The 16,956-nt window shown below is 41.7% G+C and overlaps 1 pseudogene; it reads left to right on the top strand.

The window, feature by feature from the left end:
• Positions 1–1,812: 1,812 nt before the first annotated feature.
• On the top strand, positions 1,813–4,361 carry LOC102493705 (UAP56-interacting factor-like; annotated as a pseudogene).
• Positions 4,362–16,956: the final 12,595 nt, after the last annotated feature.

Here is a 16,956-nt window from a genome sequence, read left to right as displayed (position 1 = left end):
TATATTTATATATATTATATATAAATATATATAATTATTAAAATAAATGGTCATTAAAAAAGTGAGGACAACATATATACTTTTTTCAATATAGGATTCAAAGCCTAAGCCAATGCAATCAGACAAGAGAGTAAAATAAAAGGTGTTCAAATAGGAAAGGAAGAAGTTAAACTATCCCTGTTTGCAGATAACATGATTATAAACACAGAAAATCCAAAAACTCCTAGAAGTGATCAATGAATTCAGTAAAACTGCAGGATTCAAAATCAATATACAGGGGTCATCAGGGGACATGGTGGTTAAGGGTGTTGGACTCCCACATGGCCAGCTGTGGTTTGTGTTGTGGATCTGGTGGCTTGCTTTCTCACTTTCCCTTTCTCTCTCTGTCTCTTTCACTCTGCCCTTCTCTGGTCAAACTTACATAAATACATAAAGTTAAATAAAATAATTCTTTTAAAAAAAATTTATATACAAGATCTATAGCTTTTTTATACAGCAACAATGAATGAACTGAGGGAAAATTGAAGAAAGCAATCTTATTTACAATTGCAAAAAATAAATAAAATAAAATACTCAGGACTAAACATAACCAAAGAGATGAAAGTCCTCTACAAGGAAAACACAGTGGAAACACTTAAAGTGATTGGAGTAAGCAAATATTTCTTAAATAAAACCCATCGAGTATATTCAACAACTCCAAAAATAGACAGTGGGGTTAAAACAAAGCATTAAGCTTCTACATGTCAAAGGAAACAATAAATAAAGAGACAATCCACAAAATGGAAGAAAATATTTGCAAACTAGACTTCATTCAGATAAGGGATTGATAACCAATGGGGAAGTCAAGCAGCTGACTTGAAGAAAAACTAATAATCCAATTAAAAATGGGCAACTCATCTGAATAAACAGCTCTCAAAAGAAGACATATGAATGGTGAAAAAGCACATGAAAAAATGTTTATTATCTCTTATCATAAGTAAAATGCAAATTGAAACCACAATGAGGCATGTTTAATTCTAGTCAGAATGATCATGATCAAAAAATAAATAAATAAATAAAAAAGAGCCAGTCAGATGGTATGGTGGTTAGAGTGGCTGATTCCCACATGGCTAATTGTGTAGTTTGAGTCCTGCTACAACTTGAAAATCACACCAGGTGCATGCATGCCCAAAGTCCTAGAGGAGAAGAGATTACAATGTGGCCATCCCCTCCTGTCTCTCTCTGTCTCTCTGGTGAGTGTACATACCCTATAACAAAAACTAAAAGCAAAACAAAGAATGACAAGTGCTGGTAAAGCTATGGTGAAGTGGGAATGTAAATTTGTACAGTCATTGTGGAAAACAATATGGAAGTTCCTCAGAAATACAAATAGTATGACCCAGTAATCCCATTCCAGGCTGTTTACCCAAAGGACAGGAAATCACTTAGAAAGACACTTGTACATCCGTATTATTGCAGCATTATTTATAATAGCTAAGACATGGAATCAACCTAAGTGTCTAACTGATGACTAGATTTTTTTTAAGTGAGAGAGATTTTTTGCTATAGGGTGCATGCACTTGCTGGAAAGACAGAGAGAGACAGAGAGATAAAAAGCTATACCCCCAGGGGGTATAGCCACATAGCAACCCCTTTTCCTCCATTCTCCTCTGAGGATTTTGAGCACACATGCACACATGCCCGGCATGAGTTTTAAGCCTCAGGGCCAGGACTTGAACCATAGTCAACTACGTGGGAGTCCAGAGATGTAACCATTACACTATCTGCTGATCCCTGGATGACTAAATCCTTTAAATGTGGCACATATACACAATGGGATACAACTCTGCCAAAAAGAACAATGAGATCCTGTCATTTAATACAAAGTGACCGAATCTGTAAAATGTAATGCTAAGTGAAATAAGCCAGAATATGAAAGACAAACACTGTATATCCTCACTCAGTGTAAACCAAATGTCTGCACTCTATGGCAGAAATTGAAAGATTTTAAGATACAGAAGTAGAGCGGACAACTGTAGATACCAGAGACTGCATAAAGGTTTGGGATAGGGGGACTAGGAGGGGATCAGAAAAAAATGCATTTAACAGACATAGAAATACAGGTCAATGGGGCAAATAAGTTGTGGAATGGCATGCCACAACTGAGTGAAAAAATAAAAATTACTAAATATGGTGTACTTTGTTGATAACAACGAACATGGTATTATCCTTTATTCTGTCTGTCACACACTGCATTCACACTTTGAAAATCCATGTCATGCCCCATAAAGATGTACAAAAATAAATGTAAGAAATTATAAAATAAAATAGAAAAAAAGTACACATTTAGCAGGAAAAAATAAACACATGACTTGTACTTTCTGATATCTGGTTACCTTGTCTGCTTTATGGTGCCCATTGCAATCAGCCTTGCACAAGAGCTATTTGTGGACTTGGTTTATACCCTCCCCACCCTCCCCCGCCCATTAGATTGTGAGCTCTTAGAAGACAGGGGTGGCCTTTCATGTTGAATCCCCTCCCAAAGCTAGCACAGTGCCTTGCATCAAGTAGATTTCAATAAATAGGTTAAATGGGGTGGGGGGGAAGGAAAAAAAGAAAAAAAAGGAAATCCAAGAAATGATGGTGCAACATTCAGAATATTGATCTTAAGGAAACTCAGTGAGATGCAAGAGAATCCAAACAAACAATTCTATGACATTAGAGAAACAATCCATAGCTCAGCTGTGACTCAGATGGTAGCGTACTATACTGTGGAGTTGGAAGCCACATACCAACTACAGGGTGAATCTCTGGCCCATTTTGCCTGAAAATACCCCAGATATTCACACATGTGCTCAGGATCCTGGTGGGCTAGAGGGTTAGAGAAAGGGGATTACAGCATGGCCAAGCCCTGTGGAGAGTGCTTTTCTTTCTCTCTCTTGTATGTACACACAATCTATCATGAATAAATTTTAAAAAATTACCCATGATACAAATGAGAACTTTAGTAAAGACACATTTTAGAACCAAATAGCAATCCTGAAGATAAAAGAATTCAATACAGGAAATTAAAAATTCAGTTGAGAGTAGTCTTTGTGCGAGAGTGGGAGGTGGCAGGCCTGCAATTCTGGCCTTCCCAGCTGACTGTTCAGCAGTGATGTCTCCAGTCATGAGCGGTTTGGTTCCCAGTTGGTGGGAGCCACAGCTACACTGTTGCCGCCACTGAAAGCTTGCAGCAATGAAAACCTCGACAAAATTGATGTATCTTTTGATGATATCACCAAATTGAATCGAAAGGGAGGAAAGAAGCAGAATTTTCCAATACTGAATAGAAGACTCCAACAAAGTAGTGTCCAGTAATTCAGGATGAGAGTACGGTGGGGAATCCAACAGAATTCTGGTTTCGGTAAGACTAATCTGAGCCACAGAGGAAAAGTAATGCCTAGAAAGAGACATCCATATGGAGTTATCACTGGCCTTGCAGCTAAGAAAGCAACTGCATTTCAAAGAGAAATTAGCCCTATGAATCTCCCACCTCTAAGTGACAAGAATATAAAATTATATATATTTTTTGAGAGATTTTTGCTATAGGGACGTGTGCTCACCAGAAAGCCAGAGAGAGACAGAGAGATAAAAGCGAGAAATCACCCCCCAGGAAGGATGGCCACACCACAATTCCTTCTCCTCCATTCTCCCTCGGGATCTTGGGCAGGCACGCACATGCACCCAGTGTGAGTTTAAGCCAACAGGTCCGGGACTTGAACTGCCGTCAGCTACATGGGAGTTCAGCAACATAGCCATTATGCTAACTGCTGGTCCCAAGAATATAAAATTATATTTTCCAGTGTTAAAAAGGACAGCAAATCTTCTGAGACAAAATGAAGTCCAGAGGAAACCAATTGCAGTTCTCAAGAGACCTAACCAGTTAAATAGAAAAAATAGCATTCCAGCTAATTTTACCAGAAATGGAAATAAATTAAGCCGAGTCCTCAGGTGACTTTTCAGAAGAGGCCTAAAGTTTCAGGCCCAGTTGAACACAGAACAGCTGCTAGACAAGGTAGTAGCGAAGAGATGTCATCAATGGTGGACTTCTACCACAAATGGAGGAATTTTGACTGTATCCATTTGAAAACCCGGGAGCACTGCAGTGTCTAATAACTCAGAAACTACTATTAACTTGTATTGCTGTACCCTTCTTCTTAACAAAATGGGAGCAGTCTGATGTAAAGAAAGTTCCTAAAGGTGTCCCCCTACAATTTGATATCAACAGTGTTGAAAAATAGACAGGAATGACTTTGAATGAATGGTTTGGGATCCTGAAGGAACAAAGAGCCACCCTCAGGTTCAACAAAGGAGGAAGTTGTTTTGTAAGAGTGGGATAAATCTCATCCATGTCAAAAGGACTTTTGATTGATGACTATGTGTGAAAAGTTAGACTGCTAGTGAAGCAAGTCAGGCTATGAAACAAAGACATTGTATGTCTCCACTTAAAATATACTGTCTACACTCTATGATAGAAACTAAAAGACTGGAGGACATAAAAGCATTGAAAATTGTTATGGACACTGGGGACAAAGTGGAAGGTGAGTGGGAGAGAGAAAGAGTGCAGGAAGGGAAATTTGAGGAAAAATGGAGAAATCAGACATTTGTGGGACACAGATATGGCTTGTTGCCTGTTAGTGATATCATATATAATATACTCAACTTGCCTGCTGTGTAGCATATATAATGTTAGGTAAAATTTCTTTACAAATTAAATGATGTATAACAATTGAATGTATAAATAATAGTAATAAAGATATAAAAGAAAAGTTGGATTACTTGAAGAGTTCATCACAGAAATTTAAGAAACTTCAAAATATTGCAAGCCTAAATAATTCTTTATTTTTATTTTTGAAAACATTTTTAAACATCTGTAAGTAAAAAAAACACCCTAAAGAATAACTGAGAATACACCTATCTGTTCTAAAAGATTGCATAGTTGGTTCAGGCAAAACAATTCTGTATTTGACTTCTTTGGTTCCTCATGCAGCAGAAAGAAAGATTTAAAAAAAGGATTCTTTTTATGATAAAAGTAGTTACGGTCTCATGGCCTTTGCCCATTTTTTAGACATTGTCTTGGTAAATCTTTGTCTTCAGAAATGTGAGTAGGTCTCTTTGTTGTGTTCCCATTTTAACTTATCTCAAGAAATTTCTAGATTTCACTTTTAATTTTTTTGTTGACTCATTTGTTGTTCAGGAGCATGTTTAATTTTTTAGTATTTGTAAATTTCCCTGAGTTCCTTCTGTTTTGATTTTTTTATATATTATTGTGGTTAGAAAAGATACTTGATATGGTTTCAATCCTCTTAAATTTGTTAAGACTTGTTTTGCAGCCTGACATGTAATCTATCCTGGAGAATGTTCTATGTCAACACCTGAATTTTGGAGGGAACACATTTAAATCACACACTGTACCTGTTCTTCATCATTATCCTGGCTTATTTTTGTTCTATTTATCCAGAGCTTACCTTGAGGTCAAAAGCTGTTTAAACAAACAAACGAGAAGGCACCTTCTTCCCATCCCCTTTTATTTCTGCTTGCTCCTGTACATTCTTCAATGATTTAAGAAAATTAGGTTTCTAAAAATGTTTATTTTGGGACCAGTAGGTGGCATGGTTGTATCGCAGGACTCCCACGTGGCTGACTGCAGTCTGAGTCCTGGACCCGACTTTCTCAATTTCTGTCTCTCTCTGGTGAGTGTGTATGTCCTATAGCAAACTAAATAATAATAAATAAAATAAAATACAATAATTATTTGTTAAATGTTTATCTAAAATTTTCTCCTTATTCAAAGTGTATTTATTTATTTTATGAATGAGAGAGACAGACAAAGACAGCACCCTAACAAGGTCTCACCACTGAGATCCACCATCAGCTTCAATCAGACCTGGATCACAGGCATGCACATGTCTATGCACCAGGGAGAGCTCCTGAAGCAAACCTGGACTCTTCCCATGAGGGTCAGCCTTGCAGAGTGTCATATTTTACCACTGTGCCACCACTCAGTCCCATTTCTGTTGAAAGTTTATAGTTACTATTTGCTATATGCTTGGTCCAACAGGAGTAACTGAACCATTACCAGAAACAAACACAGTGCACCTGTAAACTATGATAACTTCACCTTTTATAAATCCTTTTCCTTTTGAAAGAACATACCCATATAATCTCACCTGTATATGGAATCTAAAAAGGTCAAAAACATTTTAAAATATTAATAGTAAAAAAGGTTAAATTCATAGAAGCAAAGGGCAGAATGGTGGTTACCAGAGACTGGAGGCTAGAGGAATTGGAGAGACTGGTCAAGGAATACAAAATTTCAGTTAGGATAAATAAATAGAGGAGATCTATTATACAACATGATGATTAATGATTAATAACAATGTACTATATTCTTGGGCCAGCAGGTGGCATGGTGGTTAAGGGGCTGGATTCACACATGGCCGACTGCAGTTCAAGTCTGAGAGCCGGCAGCTTGCTGTCTCACTTTCCCATTATCTTTCTCTGGTCACAGAAAAAAAAAATTAATAATTAATTAATTCTTTAAAAATGTATTGTATTCTTGAAAATTGCTAAGAGAGTAGATTTATAGTGTTCTCACCAAAAACACACACACGTACACACACACAAAAGGTAAGTACACAAAGTACTGTATGTACTAATTAGCTTTTTTTAGCCATTCCATAATGTATCTGTAGGGACCAGCAGTTAGCATAATGGCTATGTTGCTGGACTCCCACGTAGTCAACCGCAGTTCAAGTCACGGACCCTGTGGCTTAAACTCATGCCGGGCGCATGTGCGTGCATGCCCAAGATCCCAAGAGGAGAATGGAGGAGAAAGGATTGTGGCGTGGCCATCCCCCCTAGGGGGTGATTTCTTGCTTTCTGTCTCTCTGTCTCTCTCTGGCTGGGGGGGGGGGTGGGTGTAATGCCCAAAAAAAAAAAAAAAAAAAAAAAAAAAAAAAAAAAAAACCTGTCCATAATGTATCTGTATATCAAAACATCATGTTGCATACCATAAAAATATACAATTTTTGTCCGTTAAAAAACTTAAATCCTGGGCCAGCAGGTGGTATGGAAGCTAAGGCAGCTGGGTTAACAGTGCTGTTCAAATCCTGGCATGCAAGTATGTGTTCCCAAAATACCAAGAAGAGAATGGAGGAAAAGGGATTGGAGCATGGAGGAAAATTTCTCACATTGTCTCTCTCTCTCTTTTTCATGAGCACACACCCTATGGCAAAACTTTGAATATGTCTCCTTCATTTCTGTCATCCATCATAGTTTTTTTCCCTCTTTTTTTTTAAGAGAGATTTTTGCTATAGAGAGCATGCACTTGCCAGAGAGACAGAAAGCAAGAAATCACTCCTGACGAAAGATGACCATGCCACAGTCCATTCTCCTCCATTGTCCTCTCAGGATGTGGGGCACACACAACACGCGAGAAACAGAGAGACAGAAAGCAAGAAATCACCCCCCAGGGGGATGGCCACGCCACAGTCCGTTCTCCTCTCGGGATCTTGGGCACACATGCACACGCGCCCGGTGTGAGTTTTAAGCCACCGGGTCCAGGACGTGAACCGCGGTCAACTACATGAGAGTCTAGCGACATAGTCATTATGCTAACTGCTGGTCGGTCCCCTCTCTACCTTAAGTCCTCCCATTTTCCTGGTAAACAGGTACTTCAGCAGCTATGGATATGAGTTGATCAGACAACTAGGCAGAAAAAACCTTGACTTTCTTCTCTTCTTTGACCTTTTCTTCATTCCATTTCTGCCAACACTCCCACAGCCCCACCCGAATCCTTGTCATCACTGAAATCTGAAATATAAACATTCCACTCACTGACCACATCCCCTCATTCTCCAAGCTCACCCACTGCCTCACTGCCGATGGCCTGGGTGGTTGACCAGATCTTTAGTTCAAGTTCTAAGGAATGCAAAAATGATAGAAGGTTCAAGTTTTCCTCCTACTAGTTTTTTCCCTCCAACATTTTGGAGTCTTTTGTTTCATACTTATAGGAACGTTCTTTAAGAACCACAGGAGATTAGGACATTTTTCTAATTTTTCATAAAGAAAAACAGGTGAGTCTTGGCAGTCCAGGATGGTGGTAAAGAGCATGGAATGTGCAGTATTCAAGGCTCTACCTTCATTAGCTGTGAAAACCTAAACAAATCACTCCCAATCTGGGGGACTTCCCTTAACTTATTTGCAAAATAGCGGTAATAAAACCCACAGATTTTCTGTGGGGACTTAATTAAGATCATGCCTAGGAAAAGCTTACCACAGTAAGATAAGTTCAATAAATTACATAACTAGCAGCATTAGTATTTAATTTTTTCTTTTTTTTTTTTTTTTTTGCCATAGGGCATGTGCACTTGCTGGGAGAGAGAAAATGAGAAATCACCACTCCCGGGGGCCGTAGGGGAATGCCCACACCACAATCCCTTCTCCTCCATTCTCCTCTCAAGATTTTAGACATGCAGGGACCAGCAGTTAGCGTAATGGCTATGTCGCTGGACTCCCACGTAGTCGACCGCGGTTCAAGTCCCGGACCCGGTGGCTTAAACTCACACCGGGCGCGTGTGCGTGCATGCCCAAGATCCCGAGAGGAGAATGGAGGAGAAGGGATGGCGTTGTTACCCCCCCCCCTAGGGGGTGATTTCCTGCTTTCTGTCTCTCTGTCTCTGTCTGTCTGGCGAGCACATGCGCCCTATAGCAAAAACCTCTCAAAAAAAAAAAAAATTTAGACATGCATACACATGAGCCCAGCATGAGTTTCCAGCCACTAGAACAGAGACTCAAACTGCATTGGCCATGTGGGATCCAACACCTTAATCAGCACGCCACCCACTGGCCCCAACATCAGTATTTCCATTTTAAACAAGAAATCTCACCTAAGATACTCATTTTTTTTCCCTAAGATTCTCATTTGAAAATGTTTTGGAATTAGATAGAGAAGGTGGTTGCACAACACTGCAATAGTACGAAACACTGAACTGGTCACTTCAAAGTGGTTAGTTTTGGGGCCAGCAGGAGGCCTGGTGGTTAAGGCACAGGAATCCCACATGGCCAATCCTGGTTCAAGTACGGGCCTGGTGGCTTGAAAATCATGAGAGAGACAGAGAGTCTCTCTTTAGCAAGTACACACATACTATGGCAAAAACCTAAAAGAAAATTTTTTTCAAGTTAGTCTTGGGACCAGCAGATGGGGTAATGGTTACATCACTGGCCTCTCATAGGCAACCACGGTTTGAATCCCAGACCCAGTGGCTTAAAACTCACACCAGATGAGTTGCGTGCATGCCCAAGATCCCAAGAGGAGACAAGGACAAGGGATTGTGGCGTGGCCATCTCCCCTGGAGGGGTGATTTCTTGCCTTCTGTCTCTTTGTCTCTCCAGAAAGTGCATGCATCTTATAGCAAAAATCTCTCTAAAAGAAAAGATACTTTTATTTTATATGAATTTTTATATTGATTTTAAAAAGATTTCCCATTTGGGACAGGGTCATCAGTTTTAGGCACACTCATTATGAGCCAGCTTTTTCCTGAGAGCTTTATAACAACCTGGATGGTAGAGGATAGGAAGTTGGTTGAGGAGGTCAGCAGAGTGAGCAGAGTGGGAGTACAGCTGTCAAATACCTCTGTTTTCTTCCATCTATCTCACATGTCCAAGACTTCACTTATACAAGTCTCTCTCTTCCTGGACTGTTCCCCTTTCTTCCCCTACTGCTGAACTCATCTTGCAAGACCCAATTCACATAACACTTTCTGTAGGAAGACTTCTTAATCATCCACCCTAGATAGTAAATTCTCATTAATAATTACTAATGAATAATAACAGGATTATTGGTCCAGTCCTATAGTGCAATGGTTGAACCTGGGAGGAGTCAGATCCCACATGGCTGTCTGTAGTTCAAATCCCAGACCTAGATACATGCAAAACACACCAGGAGCATGTGCATGCATGCCCCGAATCCTGACAGGAGGGAGAAATAGAGGGGAAAGGACTGCAGCATGACCATGTTCTGTTGGGGTTGGGGGGCTCTCTCTCTCTTTTCTGGTAAACACAGCTTTTTCTGTCAATTAAAACAATCAAGATAATGGAGTACTTTAATTTATTTTGATTTACTCTCCCACTGGCCTAAAAAGCTCCTAGGATTAGTGACTGTGCCTGGCTCACCAATATGTCCAAAGCTAAACCCATTATTGCCTGCCTCAAATCTGCTCCTAACCTGTGCCCTCCAACTGGTAAACAATACTACCATCTAGCTCCCATGCTGGTCCCTCACCCTTAGCCACACACAGCCAGGTTATTAGATATCAAGTAACAGTCTTCCTTCCATTTCTTTCTCCAACCACCCATTCATCCTCATCCTCATGGACCTGTCTTCTCTCACCTGTATCACAGCTGCAGACATTCTTATTTTTCAGCTTCCAGTATTATCCTCTCCAAACATCTGAAGAATCTTTTTAAAACACACATCTGACCATTTTTTTATCCTGATTAAAACCTTTCTGTGGGGACCAGCAGTTGGCATAATAGCTATGTCGCTGGACTCCCATGTTTGAGTCCCAGACCTGGTGGTGCGTGTGCATGCATACCCAAGATCCCAAGAGGAGAATGGAGAAGAAGGAATTGTGGCATGGCCACCCCCCTTTCGAGTGATTTCTCATTTTCTGTCTCTCTGTCTCTCTTTGTCTTTCTGGCAACCGCACACGCCCTTTACCAAAAACCCCTCAAATAAATAAAATCTTTCTGTGGCTCCTCATTGCTTCAGGACAAAGTCCTAACTCCTCACCATGTTACACAAGGTTCTACATGGTCTGCCCCTCATTCTGCCCCAACTCCTCCACCTGTGCCCCCTTCATCCCACCCTCACCTCTCTGCTTCATTCCACCCCCACTCCTCTCCCTGTGCCCCCTCCCCACCTTTCAACTTGTGCCCCTTCCCCACACCCCCACCCCTCTGCCTGTGCCCCCTCAGCCCCAATCCCTCCCCTCTGCCTGTGCCCCCTCAACACACCCCCACCCTCCTGCCCCCATACCTTGCCCCTGAACCCTCTGCCTGTGCCTCCCGACCACAGCACCATGTGTTCTGGGCTGTCACTGTCTGGCGATGGGTCTGCCTTCCCCTCAAAAGTGAGTGCTCTGTGAGGGCAAGGCCAGGCTCTCTGGTCTCCTCTGTCACCAAACATAGGGCTACACAGAGACCACTGTTCAAGTGTCTGTTAAATGCACTGAATGACTTAGGAGGTTGGAGGTGATACTGTGGGAAAGGGTATTTAAATTCATCCAATGGGAAATAGTAACCAATCTCTAGGACACGCCTGATCCATGGAGACCTTTTCTATCTGGTGTGACCCTTGAAAACTGAGGAAAGTAAATACTCTGAAAAATACAGGAACCGCTTGTTTGTTTAAAAGAGATGGAGCTGAGCCAGATCGATGTTGGCATCTAAACACAGGAAAGTATCAGGTGTTCTTGTGTGCATAACACAGCCCACGTGCCTGTCTCCCAGAATGCACACACAAAAACACTCACACACTTACATAGCCACTCCTTGCACGTGAGTACACACGAATGTGAATACACAGTCATATATCAGGTCGGACTCAGAGATACATGTCATAGACATCCCCAAGCCATCTTTTCCCAAAGCATGTGTACACTCATGCTACACACACAGACAGAGGAGCCAGTGGGCATTTGGACGCCGTCCATAAGGCTCTCACACAGATGTGTACATTAAGATATAAACTATCAGGGCCAGCAGGTGGTATAGTCGTTAAGGCACTGGACTCCCATTTGGCCAACCACAGTCCCAGATCCGGCAGCTTGAAAATCACACCAGGCTTCATATATTGAAATGATCACCTTGTAAGCTAAATAATGTGATTGAATGTATTTCTTAAAATGTTAAATAAATAAAAATTTTTTAAAAAAAAGAACACAAAAAAAAAAAAGAAAAAGAAAAAGAAAATCACACCAGGCACATGTGCATGCGTGCCCAAAATCCCAGAAGGAGAATGAAGGAGAAAAGATTGTGATATGGCTATCACTCCTGGGGGGTGATTTCTCACTTTCCCTCTCACTGTCTCTCCCTGGTGAGTACACATGCCCTATGGCCAAAAAATACTTACAAAAAATACAAACTGTCATCGATACCCACTTATCATGCACAACACACACAAACACCATGAAGGCTGGCACACATAGAAATTCATCTATCTATATGGATAAGTTGAAACATACATGCACACAGACACCCGAGTATGCATATGAACAGATGCATAAATAAGCATAAGTATGGCAGAAGCATCTAGAAGCCACAGGTAAAAATTGCACTGGTAAAAAATACAGAGATCCAGAAGCAACACAGAGAGGTTGAGGGGAAGGTTGACTTGCAGGGCAGGAGCAAAAAAAAAAGAGAGACAGACAGACAGGGTCAGAGACAAGGGGGGAGAGAGAGATGAGCAAGGTCCTATACAGAGCTCTGCGCCCAGCAGAACCACCAGAGGGTCTAACACTAACCATTCTTCATGTACTTCCTAATCCAACACCACCCCTCCAGGAGGCCTTCAAGAATATCAGTTTCCTATTCACAACCCCAGGGGGTAAGGCTTGACTCTGCTAAGGAAAGGATACAAAGAGGTTTCTAAAATCTCTCTGCCTTTCCCCTAAAAAGGCTTTGGGAATTTTAGACCAGAGAATGTAAAAGTTAGGAGGGGACTTTGAGAGCCTCTTTACCATCTCCTTTAACCTACAGATTAATAACAAGAACATCCCATATTTACTGAGCGCTTGACCACCTGTATTTCACAGGCATTGACCCAAATACTCTTCACTGAAATAGCCTAAGAGATAGGTGCCATAAGTGGCTTCACAAGGCTCAGAGAGGTGAGGTCATCTGTTGAAGGTCACACAGCAAAGAAGACATAAGGTTAAGATTCCCAGTCAGAAGAAAGGCATGTATGCCTAGATCACTAATATTCTGCTTAGAAATAAACCACATTAATTATTAATTATTCATTTTTACAGTTAGTTATTTTTCCGTTGACAAGATGATGACTACAAAGGGACCAGAGATGAACGGGAGATCTTCCAAGGGGATGCTTCGAACCCAGCTTGGTACCAGCAGTGGGCCCTTTGTGCCCTCTCCGGCTCTGAGCCTGTCCTTGGGGGAGATTCAGACTGACTTTTTCCTTCTCCCAGAGACAAGTGGCTATTGAGTCAGACATGTCTTTCCCTCAAGATTCCACTGCCTATAACAATGGGACCTGACTCTTAAGAATGAGCCTTCCTAACATCGTGAAAACTCATTACTAGAGATAAGACTTCCTAGCACCATGGGACCTGACTACTAAGAACAAGCCTTCCTAACACCATGAGACCTGACTACTAGAGATGGAGCCTTCCTAGAAACATGGGACCTGTCAATTTTGTGGCCTACACATACATTCAGAAGAATGATTTTTAGCCAACAGCGGTGACTGTGGACAGAAGTCTGACTGCTTTTTCCTATTTTTTTTTTTTTTTGGAGAGGTTTTTCACTATAGGGCACATGCGCTCGCCAGACAGACAGAGAGAGACATAGAGACAGAAAGCGAGAAATCACCCCCCAGGGGGGATGGTCACGCCGCAATCCCTTCTCCTTCATTCTCCTCTCAGGATCTTGGGCACACACGCACACGCGCCTGGCGTGAGTTTTAAGCCACCGGGTCCGGGATGCGAACCGTGGTCGACTACGTGGGAGTCCAGCGACATAGCCATTACACTAACTGCTGGTTCCCCTTTTTCCTATTTTTCAAAAATCTTTTCCAGAGGGCCTAGGAAGAGTCATGCCCACAAACACTAACAGATCATCTCCCCCACTCCCATCCCCCTATCCCCCCATCACCCCACCCCACCCCCGTTTAACAGGATTCTTCCTGCATCCTGTCTCTGGCATAGTAGCTTTGAGATGTATATTCAACTGATTACAGTATATTCTTTTGCTAACCTCTTCCGAAGGCACAGAACTTCCCTTTCCTTGGGATGTAGATTAAGCATTTCTTTGTGAATCTCTTCCCATGGCACAGATCTTCCCTTCCAATCATCAATCTAGGAATTGTGGAACCCACCTATAACCTACAAGTCCCTGCTTCCACATGTTCCGCCTCTTTGGGCAAGACCAGTAGAAATCTCTTGACTAATTTTGTCTGTAAATTCCAAAATCAAATAAAAGGAACTCTTGTACATAATCACCCTGAGAAAGGCATGTACACCTCTTCTCTGGGCCTAGGTCAATCATATCTGGCTTAGAAATAAACCACATTAATTATTTAAAAAAAAAAAAAAAAAGATTCCCAGTCAATGCCTTAACCACTGTAACATCCATCCAAAAAGGGACACTGAGCCCTAGCAAGGGAAAAAGACTTTCTGGGCTCACCACTAGCTCACTTTAGAAGCCTGTCTCAAAGTCGCCTTCCACTGGCACATGCCTCTCCCATGTGATCCCAGACATTGATCTTTCATTCCGCGTTCCAGAGTAGCCAACAAGGCCATATTGGCTTGACCTCTCTTGTCCCCAGATATTTTTCCCAGTTTGACCCCCCACACACACACCCTCCCTGGCCAGTTCATGGCAGTCCGTTTGTGCCCTCTGAGTGCCAACCTCATTGAGAAACAAACTTCCCAAATTTCTACTTCTGTCCTTTTCAAGACACAAGGGGGAAGAGGAGGGGCCCAGGCTTCGGGCCAACCAGGTGCAGGCTGGTGATCAGGATTAGGGGTATCAATACCTGCCAAGCCCATGCTAATCCTCCTTCCTACCTCTTTCCCCTCCAAAACCAACAAACAACTTTCTCCGCTTTGTCCTCTGCCCTTTGTTTTCTCCCCACAGGTCTGAGGGTTCGGCAGCCTAGAGTACACTGAGCAAGATGCCAGTCCAGGGAGTGCCAACCTCACCCCCTCTACTAGTCCAGTTAGAGCTGCCCAGTGTAACTCTCGGGCCCTCTCAGGGTCTAGCTGAGGCCAATCCCAGGCGTACATCGGACCAAACTCTAACAATCTGTTGCTAAGCTTGGTTTCCACTGGGCCCCCCAGTGTAGACTAGACCAGTCAATGAAGGGACAAGGGGAGAGAATTCAAATCCAAGTTCCCTCACTTACTACCAGTATAACAAGCAAGAGGCTTAGTGGGGGTCAACAGGTGGTATGGTGATTGAGGTGTTGTATTCCCCCATGGCTGACCATCATTCAAGTTCCAAACCTGGAACTTGTTTTCCCTCTCTATCTCTCAGAGAGAGCTCTGATCAAAATTAAAAATAAATAATCCTTTAAAAAGAAGAGGCCTTATGGAGTCTTGGTATGCTCATCTTCAAAATGAAGATGATCAAGAACCAGCTTCATCTTTACAAAGATTCATTAAAATCATGCACATGTAGACTAGATCTTCCAGAAACACACCAAGCACCCACCAGAGGGTAACTGTCCCTATTACTAAGGAAGAATTTCAATGAGGGAAAGCCCTTTTCTCCTCCATTCCTACCCTCAGCATTTCAGGGTTCACTTCTGATCCAAACACTGGAGTTCACTCAAATGTCCCATAGACTGCTAAGCAGCCCTTAATAAATCAGGAATCACCTCTAAGAAGATTTGGCACACCCCCAAATAGGACCTTCTCATCCCAAACACTCACTTTCCACTGATATAAAATGAAAGGCTGAAAGGGAAAACTAAAAATGTAGAATACAAAAGACAGGAAATCAGGACCAGCAGATGGCATGGTGGTTAAAGCACTGGACACTCCCACATGGTCAACCATGGTTTGAGTCCTGGTCCTAGTAGCTTGCTTTCTCACTTTTCTTCTGTGTGTGTGTGTGTGTCTGGTCAAATTAAAATAAATGAATGAATACATAAAAATGTTTTTAAAAGATGGGAAATCAAGACCATGGACTTAAGGACTTCTTACACGCATGCCCCCTGCCCATTCTCTAGTTTCTGTTCTCAATATATCCATATATAAAATGGAAAACATTAATATTTAGTTTCTCTTTTTAAATGTAGAATTCTTCCATAGGTTTTATTTTTTCCCTCACCCTCAATTTATTTTATCATCATGGGTAGATATTTTTGTCAAGCTGGCTTTTTGTTTTTAGATTTCTTGCCATAGGGTGAGTGCATTCACTGCAGAGACAGAGAGAGAGAAAGTGAGAAATCACCCTACATGGAGAATGGCCACACTGCAATCCCTTCTCCTCCAAGATTTTGGGCAAACACGCATATGTGCCCAGGCATGTTTCTCAGGCCTCTGGGTCCAGGTCTCAAACAGCGTAATCACCCTGCCACCTGCTGGCCCTGTTACACTCTTCTTTAAAAATAAAGCAGGTGGAGTACTACACTTCTATGGATGTTTATTTCTCTCTGTAAATTATACTTCAATAAAGAGATTTCTAAAATTTAATAAATAAAAATTTATGTGGACATTTTTAAAAATAACAATAACTTAAAAATTATATCAACCTAGGACCAGCAGACAGCATAATAGCTATGTCACTGGACTCACATGTAGTTGACTGTAGTTTAAGTCCTGGACCTGGTGACTTAAAACTCAGGCTGAGTGTGTGTACGTGTGTGCCCAAAATCCCAAGAGGAGAATGAAGGAGAAGGGATTGTGGTGTGGCCACTTCCCCTGGGGGTCATTTATTAGCCTTCTGTTTCCCTGGATCTCTCTCCATCTCTTTGGTGAGTGCAGGTGCCCTATAGCAAAAATCTTTCTTAAAAAAAAAAAATCAAATCAACCTACTGAGCTTTTTCTAAGGATCTGCATAGAAAACCAGTAGGCACCACTGTCAGTTATAACCTGGGGACATTTGGGATTTCCCCAGCATGGTGGTGCTAATAGAGATTAGGGGATGGATACCTGCCAAGCCCATGCTACTCCTCCTTTCTACATCTTT

This window comes from Tupaia chinensis, unplaced genomic scaffold (assembly GCF_000334495.1).
Source record: "Tupaia chinensis unplaced genomic scaffold, TupChi_1.0 Scaffold000037_18, whole genome shotgun sequence".
Classification (NCBI taxonomy): Eukaryota; Metazoa; Chordata; class Mammalia; order Scandentia; family Tupaiidae; genus Tupaia; species Tupaia belangeri.
Note: the sequence above shows the minus strand (reverse complement) of the source record. Positions and strands in the feature narration are given on the sequence as shown.